This window comes from Heteronotia binoei, chromosome 4, assembly GCF_032191835.1.
Source record: "Heteronotia binoei isolate CCM8104 ecotype False Entrance Well chromosome 4, APGP_CSIRO_Hbin_v1, whole genome shotgun sequence".
Lineage (NCBI taxonomy): Eukaryota > Metazoa > Chordata > Lepidosauria > Squamata > Gekkonidae > Heteronotia > Heteronotia binoei.
Genome location: NC_083226.1, coordinates 179,095,458 through 179,110,030, shown reverse-complemented (window position 1 = coordinate 179,110,030; position 14,573 = coordinate 179,095,458). Strand labels below are relative to the sequence as shown.

General features: G+C 47.2%; 1 protein-coding gene and 1 non-coding gene across 17 annotated transcripts in view; both read right to left on the bottom strand.

Moving 5' to 3' along the window:
* The window catches only part of CELF4 (CUGBP Elav-like family member 4), a 1,320,822-nt gene that overhangs the window by 423,596 nt on the left and 882,653 nt on the right, over positions 1-14,573 (bottom strand). The window lies entirely within an intron of this gene.
* Positions 13,523-13,594, bottom strand: TRNAM-CAU (transfer RNA methionine (anticodon CAU)). The gene has a single exon. It is a non-coding gene; the product is annotated as a tRNA-Met (tRNA).

The window sequence follows — 14,573 nt, the reverse complement described above, 5'->3', positions numbered from 1 at the left end:
TTCAACATAAGAACATAAGAGAAGCCCTGTTGGATCAGGCCAGTGGCCATCCAGTCCAACACTCTGTGTCACACAGTGGCCAAAAACAAACAAACAAACCACCAAGTGCCATCAGAAGGTTCACAAGTGGGTCTAGAAGCCCTTCCACTTTGCCTCCCCCCAAGCACCAAGAATACAGAGCATCACTGCCTCAGACAGTTCCAATAATATACTAATAGCCACTGATGGACCTCTGCTCCATATTTTTATCCAATCCCCTCTTGAAGCTGTCTATGCTTGTAGCCACCACCACCTCCTGTGGCAGTGAATTCCACATGTTAATCACCCTTTGGATGAAGAAGTACTTTCTTTTATCCATTCTAACTCAACTGCTCAGCAATTTCGTTGAATGCACACGAGTTCTTGTATTGTGAGAAAGGGAGAAAAGTACTTCTTTCTCTACTTTCTCCATTCCATGCATAATCTTGTAAACCTCTATCATGTCACCCCACAGTTGACGTTTCTCCAAGCTAAAGAGCCCCAAGTGTTTTAACCTTTCTTCATAGCGAAAGTGTTCCAAACCTTTAATCATTCTAGTTGCCCTTTTCTGGACTTTTTCCAGTGCTATATCCTTTTTGAGGTGTGGTGACCAAAATTGTACACAATATTCCAAATGAGACCACACCATCGATTTATACAGGGGCATTATGATACTGACTGATTTGTTTTCAATTCCCTTCCTAATAATTCCAAGCATGGCATTTGCCTTTTTTATTGCAACCACACACTGTCTTGACATTTTCAGTGAGTTATCTACACGACCCCAAGATCTCTCTCTTGGTCAGTCTCTGCCAGTTCACACCCCATCAACTTGTATTTGTAGCTGGGATTTTTGGCCCCATTGTGCATTACTTTGCACTTGGCCACATTGAACCTCATCTGCCACGTTGATGCCCACTCACCCAGCCTCAACAGATCCCTTTGGAGTGCCTCACAATCCTCTCTGGTTCTCGCCACCCTGAACAATTTACTGTCATCTGCAAACTTGGCCACTTCTCTGCTCACTCCCAACTCCAAATCATTAATGAACAAGTTAAAGAGCATGGGACCCAGTACTGAGCCCTGCAGCACCCCACTGCTTACCGTCCTCCACTGTGAAGACTGCCCATTTATACTCACTCTCTGCTTCCTATTACTCAGCCAGTTTTTGATCCACAAGAGGACCTGTCCTTTTACTCCATGACTCTCGAGCTTACTAAGGAGCCTTTGATGAGGAACTTTATCAAAAGCTTTCTGGAAGTCAAGGTAAACAATATCTATCGGGTCTCCTTTGTCCACATGTTTGTTCATCCCCTCAAAGAACTGTAACAGGTTAGTGAGGCAAGATCTTCCCTTACAGAACCCATGCTGAGTCGTAACTTCAAGGACAACTCTTGTGAGAGCTATGGCTGACCAAAGGCCATTCCAGCAGGTGCAAGTGGAGGAGTGGAGAGAAGAAGGCGAATGATGAGGAGGAAGAGAAGAAGAAGAAAAGTCGGATCTATGCCCACCCTTCACTTGGAGTCTCAGAGTGGCTTACAATCTCCAAGGATATTTTTGCAGCAGGAATTCCTTTGCCACATACCCCTAATGCAGCCAATCCTCCAACAGTTTACAGGGCCCACTGTAAGCTCCAAGAGGATTGGCTACAGCAGGGGGTCTGTGGCCTAATATGCAAAGGAGTTCCTGCTACAAAAAAAGCCCTGACAATCTCCTTCCCAAAGCATCAGTCAAGTCATTATGGTTATCAGCCAAAAGATATAAGAGACGGAAATCACATGAACAGTGATGAAGCTTGCTCAAAAAAGGGAGTACAAATTTAGCTCTTATGTATGAATACAAATAACTATATACAACATAGGGTTGCCAAGTCCAATTCCAGAGATATCTGGGGACTTTGGGGGTGGAGTCAGGAGACTTTGGGGGTGGAGCCAGGAGCAAGGGTGTGACGAGCACAACTGAACTCCAAGGGGAGGTCTGGCCGTCACATTTAAAGGGACCGCACACCTTTTAAATGCCTTCCCTTCATTGAGAAGAATGAAGGATAGGGGCACCTACCTTTGGGGCTCATAGAATTGGACCCCCTAGTCCAATCTTTTGGAAACCTGGAGAGTGTTTTGAGGAGAGGCACTGCATGCTGTGCTGAAAATTGTGTGCCTCTTCCACAAAAAACAGCCCCCCCCCCCCCAGATCCCCAGATACTTGCAGATCAATTCTCCATCATACCCTAAGGGAATCGGTTTTCATAGGAAAAAGAAGAAGATATTGGATTTATATCCTGCCCTCCACTCTGAAGAGTCTCAGAGCGGTTCACAATCTCCTTTACCTTCCCCCCCCCCCTCAACAGACACCCCGTGAGGTAGATGAAGATATTGGATTTATATCCCGCCCTCCACTCCGAAGAGTCTCAGAGCGGCTCACAATCTCCTTTACCTTCCCCCCCCCCCCACAACAGACACCCTATGAGGTGGGTGGGGCTGGAGAGGGCTCTCACAGCAGCTGCCCAGGGGAATAATGGAGTGCCCAGCGGACATTTCCTCCCCACCCCCCGCTTTCTGAAGACCCTGAAGTGGGGAGAGGGGCTCCAATCCGGGGAATCCCTGCCCCCACCTGGGGATTGGAAACCCGAATACGACACAAGGTAAAGTTTGAATTACAGCTCGACCAGCAGGGAAGAATCTTCAGCGGCTGCTAAGGACCTTACAGCGACCTGACAATTCGGCAAGCAGAGTGGAAAAGCACTGAGTCTAGCTAAGAATAAAAAGTGTATGAAAAATTGGTACTGTTAGAAAAGTCAAATGACTCGGCAAACTGGGAAGAACAGAGGATGAAAAGCCCTGTATGTATTGGAGTTCTACCAAATATTGTCCAGTCTTAATTTTCAGGCAAAAAAAAAAAAATTACCCATTTTTATGGGGGGGTGGGGAGGGAACAAAACTTGCTTAATGTAAGAGCCACATAGAATAATCATCAGATGCTTGAGAGCCACAAAACATGAGCATCAGATGTTTGAGACCCACAAGAGAAGGGAGGGAGGGAGGGAGGGAGGGAGGAAGGAAGGAAGGAAGGAAGGAAGGAAGGAAGGAAGGAAGGAAGGAAGGAAGGAAGGAAGGAAGGAAGGAAGGAAGGAAGGAAGGAAGGAAGGAAAATTGATGGGGAAGGGAGGAAGGGGTGAAAAGAAAGCAACTTTAATTTTAAATGCATTCTCCCATTTTTATAAGGGGGGGACCAAACTTGTTTAATGTAAGAGCCACATAGAATAATCATCAGATGCCTGAGAGGCACAAAACATCAGATGTTTGAGAGCCACAAGAGAAGGAAGGAAGGAAGGAAGGAAGGAAGGAAGGAAGGAAGGAAGGAAGGAAGGAAGGAAGGAAGGAAGGAAGGAAGGAAGGAAGGAAGGAAGGAAGGAAGGAAGGAAGGAAGGAAGGAAGGAAGGAAGGAAGAAAGAAAGGAGGGAAATTGATGGGGGAGGGAGGAAGAGGTGAAAAGAAAGCAACTTTATTTTTAAATGCATTCTCCCATTTTTATGGGGGGGACCAAACTTGCTTAATGTAAGAGCCACATAGAATAATCATCCGATGCTTGAGAGCCACAAAACATGAACATCAGATGTCTGAGAGCCACAAAAGAAGGAAGGAAGGAAGGAAGGAAGGAAGGAAGGAAGGAAGGAAGGAAGGAAGGAAGGAAGGAAGGAAGGAAGGAAGGAAGGAAGGAAGGAGGGAAGGAGGGAGGGAGGGTGGGAGGGAAATTGATGGGGGAGGGAGGAAGAGGTGAAAAGAAAGCAACTTTAATTTTAAATGCATTCTCCAAGCCGCCAGCTGGCTTGGCTTGGAGAAGTGATTTACAGAGAGAAATGCCATACCCAAGCCAGCCGTGGAGTGGTGGGGGCTTTGTGAGCCACACAATATGTGTAAAAGAGCTACATGTGGCTCCTGAGATACGATTTGGCCACCCCAAAAATACAAATATTTCCTAAAAACACACAGAGTGCAAATATGTATTCCCAACCTCTAGTTTTCCCTTGTGCCCCTCTAGCTTAGCTGATGCATTCATATCCTTGATTGATTCTTCTTCTTTCTCCTTACTAGACCAGTCATGTGGGTGATCTCAGCCAGTTAGGGATGGGAGAACGAGCGCGTAAGACATAGCTCTGAAGCCACTCAGATGTATGAATTAGGTACCCACGAAGGCTGAGCAGGAAGAATGTTAAAAAGAAATTAAACAAAAGAAATCGATATTTTTGTCAGGTTGCTGGTTGATGTGCGCGTAAACGCCACGAGGGCGTGAATTGCCAAAATAATTCACAACCATACACATGGAAATCATGATCCTAATCAGGGCTTTTTTTTGTAGCAGGAACTCCTTTGCATATTAGGCCATGCCCCTCTGTGTGTCTTTTGTCCTGACCTACCTGGCCCAGAGCAAGATGGGTAGCTGTGTTAGTCTGTTTGTAGCCGTAGAAAGGAGCAAGAGTCCAGTATCACCTTAAAGACCAACAGGGCTTTTTTTGTAGCAGGAACTCCTTTGCATATTGGGCCACACACCTCTGATGTAGCCAATCCTCCAAGAGCTTGCAGGGTTCTTCTTACAGGGCCTACTCTAAGCTCTTGGAAGATTGGCTACATCGGGGTGTTTGGCCTAATATGCAAAAAAAAGCCCTGGCAAGAACTCCTTTGCATATTATGCCACACCCTCCTGATGTAGCCAATCCTCCTGGAGCTTACAGCAGGCCCTGTGAGAAGAGCCCTGTAAGGAATTCTAGCAGGACCTCCTTTGCCTATTAGGCCACACCCCCTGAGGTAGCCAATCCTCCTGGAGCTTACAGCAGGCCCTGTATGAAGAGCCCTGTAAGGAATTCTAGCAGGACCTCCTTTGCATATTAGGCCACACACCCCTGAGGTAGCCAATCCTCCTGGAGCTTACAGCAGGCCCTGTGAGAAGAGCCCTGTAAGGAATTCTAGCAGGACCTCCTTTGCCTATTAGGCCACACACCCCTGATGTAGCCAGTCCTCCTGGAGCTTACAGCAGGCCCTGTGAGAAGAGCCATGTAAAGAATTCTAGCGGGACCTCCTTTGCCTATTAGGCCACACCCCCTGATGTAGCCAGTCCTCCTGGAGCTTACAGTAGGCCCTGTGAGAAGAGCCATGTAAGGAATTCTAGCAGGACCTCCTTTGCATATTAGGCCACACCCCCTGATGTAGCCAATTCTCCTGGAGCTTACAGCAGGCCCTGTACTAAGTGCCCCTGTAAGAAATTCTAGCAGGACCTCCTTTGCCTATTAGGCCACACCCCCTGATGTAGCCAATCCTCCTGAGCTTACAGCAGGCCCTGTACTAAGTGCCCTGTAAGGAATTCTAGCAGGACCTCCTTTGCCTATTAGGCCACGCGCCCCTGATGTAGCCAATCCTCCTGGAGCTTACAGCAGGCCCTGTACGAAGAGCCCTGTAAGGAATTCTAGCAGGACCTCCTTTGCCTATTAGGCCACACACCCCTGATGTAGCCAATCCTCCTGGAGCTTACAGCAGGCCCTGTGAGAAGAGCCCTGTAAGGAATTCTAGCAGGACCTCCTTTGCCTATTAGGCCACACACCGCTGATGTAGCCAATCCTCCTGGAGTTTACAGGGCTCTTCTTACAGGGCCTACTGTAAGCTCTGGGAGGATTGGCTACATCAGGGGCGTGTGGCTTAATATGCAAAGGAGTTCCTGCTACAAAAAAAAAAAGCCTGATCCTAACAATTCATGATCCTAATAAGGACATCCTTTGGCCACACAGTATAAATTGGAAAAGAACAATTCAACACCTGTTTTGGCTTATTATACCAACAATTGTTCTTGGCGTGTTATGTGCCTAGTAACCGCTGAAGAAGGTCCATTGGGCCAAAACACATCTGACGATCCTGATTTTTTAGAACTGTGATCAAACCACTACGCTTGTTTTCTCTGGTGTCAGAATTTTGTCTGTGTATTAGCGGCCCAAAGTGGTGGGGATTCTGGAGTTCTAGCCCCACTGATAGACCTACGGATGGCACCTGGGTTTTGGTCAATGTGTGACGTGGAGCGTAGGACTCTAATGGCTCATCCAGTCCAATACTCTGACCAATTTCGCACTAGACCTTTAATCCAGGTTTAGCCTTGTCCCCAAACGGTGACGCAGGCTGAAGCCCCAGGGCAGATAGTGGGAAATCGGAAGGACACTGCGCTGAAAAAGAGGAACGTCAGAGCGGCGTAGGGTGAGTGCGGAATCGGTCTGACATTCTACACTAGAATCAGAGAATGAGAGAAACCAACTCTACGACTCTATGATTTTATTGTAGAATGTCACAGAGTGGCCAAAAAGATCAGGTGCCATCAGGAGGTCCACCAGTGAGGTCAGGACACTAGAAGCCCTTCCACTGTGCCCCCTCCCAAGCACCAAGAATACAGAGCATCACTTGCCGCAGACAGAGAGTTCCAGCAATACTTTGTTGCTAATAGCCACTGATGGACCTTTGCTCCATATGGTTATCCAATCCCCTCTTGAAGCTGGCTATGCTTGCAGCAGCCACCACCTCCTGTGGCAGTGAATTCCATGTGTTAATCGCCCTCTGGGTGAAGAAATACTTCCTTTTATCCATTCTAAGCCGACTGCTCAGCAATTTCATTGAACGCTCATAGGTTCTCATATTGTAAGAAAGGGAGAAAAGGACTTCTTTCGCTATCTTTTCTATCCCATGCATAATCTTTTAAACCTCTGTTGTGTCACTCCTCAGCCCTTGCTTCTCAAAGCTAAAGAGCCCTACGCACCTTTCTTCATAGGGAAAGTGTTCCGATCCTTTAATCGTTTCCTTGCATACATGCAAAGTAACACAGTGAAAATCTTCCAGACTTTAGTGCAATACTTCAGTTCAATACTAGACCACGCTGTCAGTTCATCCGTGCTCACAGTTCTTTTTATAAAGGTAAATAAATTCTGCAGGATACCAGCACAGCTAAACCATGACAAAGGAAAGGGAGATACGACAAATTCCAGTTGTTTGATTTGTTTGAGAATATAAGTGTAATCTTCACTTTGCAAAATGATCCTTTCCTTAATGCAAAGCTGAATACAAAAAAACACCCCCACTTTTGATTTCCTTCTTTACCTCTGCTGAGTCTTCCCATTCCCAGGAGTCTAGGGCCGTTAAGAGGTTTTGTTTTGTTTTTGGAGGGGTTTTTTTGGAAAATTTGAACAAAACAAACCTTTCTTTTTTAGCTCCAACAGAACGCCGCGTGTGGATGATGCAATAATTTATTTATAAAATGTGTTAATTGCCTTTCTGCTAAAAACACTCAAGGCAATGCACAAATCGGTTACCGTTAAAGTCACACAATAATGGTAAATGTATTATTAATAATCAGAAAACCGCACGCTCCAGCTTCCATCGGAGAGCGGCTGGACGTCTGTCTGCATTTGGTAAAACGGCCATCGCCTGCTATCAGGCTGGAATTCAGGATTATGACAGAGGTACTTCAGCCCAGAAAAGATAATTAACAGATGGAATCTACTGCCACATAGAGTTGGGATGGCTGCTAGCCTTAGACAGCTTGTAAAAAGTCGTGGCAGGATGTGGCTCAGTGGTAGATGGGAAAGACCTCAGTGGCTTATTACTAGAGCATCCGCTTGGCATGCAGAAGGTCCCAGGTTCAATCCCCGGCATCTCCAGTTAGAAGGATCAGACAGGAGGTGATGGGAAAGGCCTCAGTGGCTCATCACTAAAGCATCTGCTTGGCATGCAGAAAGTCCTAGGTTCAATCCTCAGCATTTCCAGTTAGAAGGACCAGGCAGGAAGTGATAGGAAAACCTCAGTGGCTCAATGGAAGAACATCTGCTTGGTGGGCAGAAAGTTCAAGGTTCAATTCCCAGAATCTGTTAAAAGGGGACCAGGCAGGAGAAAGTGGCTCATTGGTAGAACATCTGCTCGCCATGCAGAAGGTCCCAGGTTCAATTCCTGGCATTGCTAATTAAAAGGACCAGACAGTGGGTGACATTAAAAACCTCCGCTTGAGACCCAGAAGAGCTGCTGCCAGGCTGAGTAGACAATGTTGACTTTGATGGATGGATAGTCTGATTCAGTATAAGCAGTTTTGCGGGTTCATGTGAATATAGATGGTACCTGCAGGAGCCCTGGGTACCTGGAAATCTCCTTAGAACATAAGAGCCCTGCTGGATCAGACCAGCGGTCCATCTAGTGCAGCATCCTGTCACACACAGTGGCCAACCAGTTCCTCAGGAGGGACAACAACAGAGCATGGAGGCTGAGGCCTTCCCCTGAGAAGAACATCAGAAGAACCCTGCTGGATCAGACCAGTGAGGGTCCATCTAGTCCAGCACCCTGTCTCATACAGTGGCCAACCAGTTCCTCAGGAGGGACAACAACAGAGCATGGAGGCTGAGGCCTTCCCCTGAGAAGAACATCAGAAGAACCCTGCTGGATCAGACCAGTGAGGGTCCATCTAGTCCAGCACCCTGTCTCATACAGTGGCCAACCAGTTCCTCAGGAGGGACAACAACAGAGCATGGAGGCTGAGGCCTTCCCCTGAGAAGAACATCAGAAGAGCCTTGCTGGGTCAGACCAGTGAGGGTCCATCTAGTCCAGCCTCCTGTCTCACACAGTGGCCAACCAGTTCCTCAGGAGGGACAACAACAGAGCATGGAGGCTGAGGCCTTCCCCTGAGAAGAACATCAGAAGAGCCCTGCTGGATCAGACCAGTGAGGGTCCATCTAGTCCAGCCTCCTGTCTCACACAGTGGCCAACCAGTTCCTCAGGAGGGACAACAACAGAGCATGGAGGCTGAGGCCTTCCCCTGAGAAGAACATCAGAAGAACCCTGCTGGATCAGACCAGTGAGGGTCCATCTAGTCCAGCACCCTGTCTCATACAGTGGCCAACCAGTTCCTCAGGAGGGACAACAACAGAGCATGGAGGCTGAGGCCTTCCTCTGAGAAGAACATCAGAAGAGCCCTGCTGGATCAGACCAGTGAGGGTCCAATCTAGTCCAGCCTCCTGTCTCATACAGCAGCCACCCCGTTCCTCTGGAGGGCTAACAACAAAGCACAGAGGTCGAGGCCTTCCCCTGATGTTGCCTCCAAGTTCTGGATTCAGAGGCTTAGTGCCTCTGAATGTGGAGGTTCCCCTTAGTCACCATGGCTAGCAGTCGCTGATAACTTGTCCTCCATGAATCTCTCTAATCCCCTTTTAAAGCTATTCCTGCGGCCCTCAAAAATTCCATATTTTAATCACTCTCTGTATTTCCTTCTGCATTGAATCTGGGGCATCCCAGATTTCCCCACTCCTACACCTCTCCTACTCTCCTACTCCGGCTATTACAACTGCTCTCCGGGCAATAGAGATCAGTTCCCCTGAAGTAAATGACTGCGTTGGAGGGTGGACTCCAATGCGCCTTCTAAGCTGCGGAGTCTCGTGAGCAAAAAATCTACTTTGTGAGCTACTGGCATTAAAGTTATGAGCGAGCGATTTGGCTGTGGCATAAATCAGTTTGCTTTGGGACCATCCTTCCTGAGTTACGACAGGAATGTGTGAGCCGGAGGCTAAAAAACTGTGAGCACTAACACACTAACTCAGCTTAGAGGGAACACTGGTGGACTCTATGGCATTATACCCTGTGGAGGTCCCTCCGCTCCCCAAACGGTGCCCACCTCAGGTTTCATGCCTCAAATCTCCAGGTATTTCCCATCTCCAAGCTGGCAACCCTATCTATATTACCCTTCACACATTCACTAAGTTCATGTGAGAGAACATAAGAACAAAATAGAGGCCATGTTGGATCAGGCCAATGGCCCATCCAGTCCAACACTCTGTCACACAGTGGTCAAAAACAAACAAACAGGTTCCATCAGGAGGTCCATCATTGGGGCCAGGATACTAGAAGCCCTCCCACTGCCCCCCCCCCCACAAGCACCAAGAATACAGAGCATTAATTCCCCTGACAGAGTTCCACCTATATCTTGTGGCTAATAGCCACTCATGAACCTCCGCTCCATATGTTGATCTAGTCCCCTACTGAAGCTGTCTACGTTTGTAGCCACCGCTACCTCCTGTGGCAGTGAAGTCCATGTGTTAATCACCCTTTGGGTGAAGAAATACTTCCTTTTATGAGTTCTAACCCGTGATGGTGGTGGTGATGGTGATGATGGTGGTGATGATGGTAGTAGTAGTAGTAGTAGTGACCCTGGACTTCCTTGGTGGTCTCCCTTTCAAATACAGACCAGGGCTGACCCTGCTTAGCTTTTGAGATCTGATGAGATCTGGACTACCTTGGTGGACTTCCTTCCACATACTGACTAGAGCAGACCCTGCTTAGCTTTTGAGATCTGATGAGATCTGGACTTCCTTGGTGGACTTCCTTCCACATGCTGACCAGGGCTGACCCTGCTTAGCTTTTGAGATCTGATGAGACCTTGACTTCCTTGGTGGACTTGCTTCCACGTACTGACCAGGGCTGACGCTGCTTAGCTTTTGAGATCTGATGAGATCTGGACTGCCTTGGTGGACTTCCTTCCATGTACTGACCATGGCAGACCCTGCTTAGCTTCTAACAAGACTGGGCTAACCTGAGCTATCCAGGTTTGTTCCTCCTAATAAGGGCCCGAGGAGGCTGTGCCCTGCCTGGAGGAGTGGTGAATCCAGAAACCCCTCTACCTATCTCTGGATACTGGACAGAGGTCCAGATAAGTCTTTAGTGTGATCCGACATGGCTCTTTTTAGTTCTTGTATTATGCAAAACAGGGGGACAAAATAGACAGGGAGGAAATGACATTTAGCAGAAACAGCCTGGGCAAAAACAAGTTCCCAGCGTCTGCCAACAAAAGCATAATTGGGACTGACACCAAATCAACTGTCTGCTGTTGCCTTTCCGGATGACCATTAAGTAGGCCTGGACTTCTTGACCCTTTGTGCTTTTCAAAGGGAGGGACAGTTGTCTCTGCGTTCTCAGTCCTAGCCCGAGGATAGTCCCCTCCAGGCTCTTCTTTTTGTTTAACAACGAGTGAGAGAGAACAAGAGGGAGGGGGAAAAAAAAAGATCACTGAAAACTATATATAACAGTTGCTCCCCTATGAAATAACGTTGGACTTGAGCCTGCCACAGTCGAAAGAATGAAACTGCCATCCTTAATTTCCTTGGCAGACACCGGCATTGACAGGAAGTTGTTGCCGGTTGTTTAGAAATGGAGGGGGGAGGGAATGCTCTAAGGAGAAGTTCAGAAATGTAATAGGACTTTAAAAACAACAGGAGCCAGAGGGACTGCAGATGGTTCCGAGGCCCTAGGACTAAATAAGCAATGATTTTTAACAGGAGGGAAAAGTGCTGGCGGATGGAGCCTCGGTAGAGATGTTCACACATATTGTGTCCAACGCCATTACCCTACCCGGTGGAAGCGAGCATTCGGCAGTTAAAGACATTTCAAAAAGGGAGGGGGGGGAGAAAGAGGCCTCCAAAGATGCTTGAAATGAATAGGAGGCGGAGGGAGTGAGAGGCGTCGGAAGGATTCAGTGCCACCAAACGACTCGCCAAACATCTGTCTCTGGGACCGATAATTTGAAACTGATTGACTTACGGGATGTTTTAAAAACAATAATAATAATAAAAAAGGAGCGGGGGAGATTGGCAGCGAAGGAGGGGGATTAATAAGTAAATAGCGGCAGGAGCCGGGGAGTGGGATGGAGGTCCACAGTGCCTCTCTCCCTCACTCTCCGAGGCTTCATTTAAGCTTGGCGTATCCGAGCGCGGAGATAAAAACAGACAACCTGATATTCACTGATTGAAAAAGCAAACATCGCGAACAGCTTTCGGATGGACTCCAGTGCTGCGATTTTGAAAATAAGTGCCTTGGAACGTCGAGTGCAATCTTCCACCCAGGGCCGCTAAAGCGTTCCTGCCAAATCATTTACATTTATAAAGCCTTCAGTCCTGGCTTCCCTTGCAATCTCTTTCCCCCGCACTCTTTTGTCCGCTGACCGGCCCCTGGGACAACAGGCTTAGCCATCTTGTGACGTTTCATTGAGACAACTCAGAGGGCTGTCCCTGAATTGAATCTGACACAGAATTTCAGGTATAAGGGCCAGTTTTGGCGAACAGCTGCAGAAATTTCGGGGGAATTTAAAGGAATGACAACGTTCGCAGTTTGGGGCAGATATTTTGAAGAGGCAGGATGTAAATGTGCAAAATAAATAAATCAGCAAAACTCCCAGCAGGGATTGGGGGGGGGGGGCTACTCCAGTGACCCATGTGTCTCAGCTTTCCTTCCTTCTTTCCTCTCTTCCTTCCTTCCTTCCTTCCTTCCTTCCTTCCTTCCTTCCTTCCTTCCTTCCTTCCTTCCTTCCTTCCTCCCTCCCTCCCTCCCTCCCTCCCTCCCTCTCTTTATGAACATAAGAGAAGCCATGTTAGATCACGCCAATGGCCCATCCAGTCCAACACTCTGTGTCACAGAGTGGCAAAAAAATTATACACACACACACTGTGGCTAATAGCCACTGATGGACCTCTGCTCCATATTTTTATCTAAACCCTTCTTGAAGGTGGCTATGCTTGGGGCCGCCACCTTCCTTTCTTTCCTCCCACTCTCCCTTTCCTCCCTCCCTCCCTTTCTAGCCCTTCCCCTTGCGTTGCTATGCCTTTCCCTTTATATCTCCATAATGAAAGGGGATAGAGTCTTACTTTTTTAAAAAATAAAATAAAATAAATAAAACTGGGAATTCATAGAACCTGGCACACATATCTGTTGTGATATTATAATGATACAATGATATTCTGGTGCCAATTAAAAAGTAAAATCCTGTGGTGGGGGAGAAACCGTAAGCATGGGCATGATCTCAAGGGAATTCGGGGGGACTCAGCAAATACGCCTCCTCCTTGTGGAGGATACCACTGCCTTTTCGTATCACCATAATTCTCCTTCCCCTTCAAGCATCCGTGCGTTGCTGTGATGTTGCTTGGGGATGGGGCAAGTAGAAATATTTAAAGTATTTTCCCAGCGGTGTACTTTTGGAGAGAGAATGATGTCTCACTTCATTCAAGGGGGCTTATATCCAAGAATTTTAAGTCAAATAAAATTGATTCTTTAATAATCCTACCCCTTTTCCTTGGCTTAACCATCATCACCACCACCACTATCACCTTCTCCTCCTCCTTCATTTCTTGGAAGAAGTGACTCATGGAAGCTTCTACCCAGCCAGCAATTCTGTTAGTCTTTATGAACATATGAAGCTGCCTTATACTGAATCAGATCCTCGGTCCATCAAAGTCAGTCTTGTCTACTCAGACTGGCAGCCGCTCTCCAGGGTCTCAAGCTGAGGGTTTTGCACACCTACTTGCCTGGACCCTTTTTTGGAGATGCCGGAGATTGAACCTGGGACCTTCTGCTTACCAAGCAGATGCTCTGCCACTGAGCCACAGCCCCATTCATGGCTCTCCAGGGTCTCAAGCTGAGGTTTTTCACGCCAGTTTGCCTGGACCCTTTTTAGTTGGAAATGCTGGGGATTGAACCTGGGACCTTCTGCTTATGAAGCAGATGCTCTACCACTGAGCCACAGCCCCATTCATGGCTCTCCAGGGTCTCAAGCTGAGGTTTTTTACACCTTTTTGCCTGGACCTTTTTTTAGAGATGCCGGGGATTGAACCTGGGACCTTCTGCTTACCAAGCAGATGCTCTACCACTGAGCCACCGTCCCTCCCTTTAAAGTGTTACCAGGCTTTTGCTGTTTTCTACTACTATGGACAGACTCACATGGTTACCCATTTTGATCTATTTCCATTGCTAGTATATAAGCATCAGCTAACATCACACAACATCTGACTCTTGGGGTATGATCCAAAGCACATCTGAGTTTTGGCGTCTCTTCATTGAGCATTTTCCTATTTTACCTTTACAACAGCCCTGTGAGGTAGGTCGGTGAATGCCTCAAGGTCGTTCCTGGTGGGGGTGTGGAATTTGAACTCGTATCTCCCCATGTCCATTTTAATGTAGGCCCAAATTGTTTCCCTTCTCTCCTATTCACAACGTACCTTCCAAACAGAAAACGTCACCCAAAAGTCTTTTGATTTTTTTTGATGTCTAAATGTGTGTTAATAGTTTGCATATTAAAAAAAAAAAACACCTGAAAGCATGCATGCATAACACAATTAACAAAACTGACAGGGAAAAGCAGAGAAAAGAAACAAACAAACACACACACACACACACAGAAACAGCAAATGCTCGACAGAAACAAAATAGAGGATGTTTGTTCATCCCTAAAGCAATGTATCCAGCTGGGAAGAGAACGTTCAACCAGTAATCCAAAAGCTTGATAATATTAAATATAGTCCAGCGGTGTCGAACTCATTTGTTATGAGGGCCAAATCTGACATAAATGAGACCTTGTTGGGCCAGGCTGAGCCATGACTGTACCTATTTAAGAAGAAGAAGATATTGGATTTATATCCCGCCCTCCACCCCGAAGGGTCTCAGAGCGGCTCACAATCTCCTTTACCTTCCTCCCCCACAACAGACACCCTGTGAGATAGAAGAAGATGC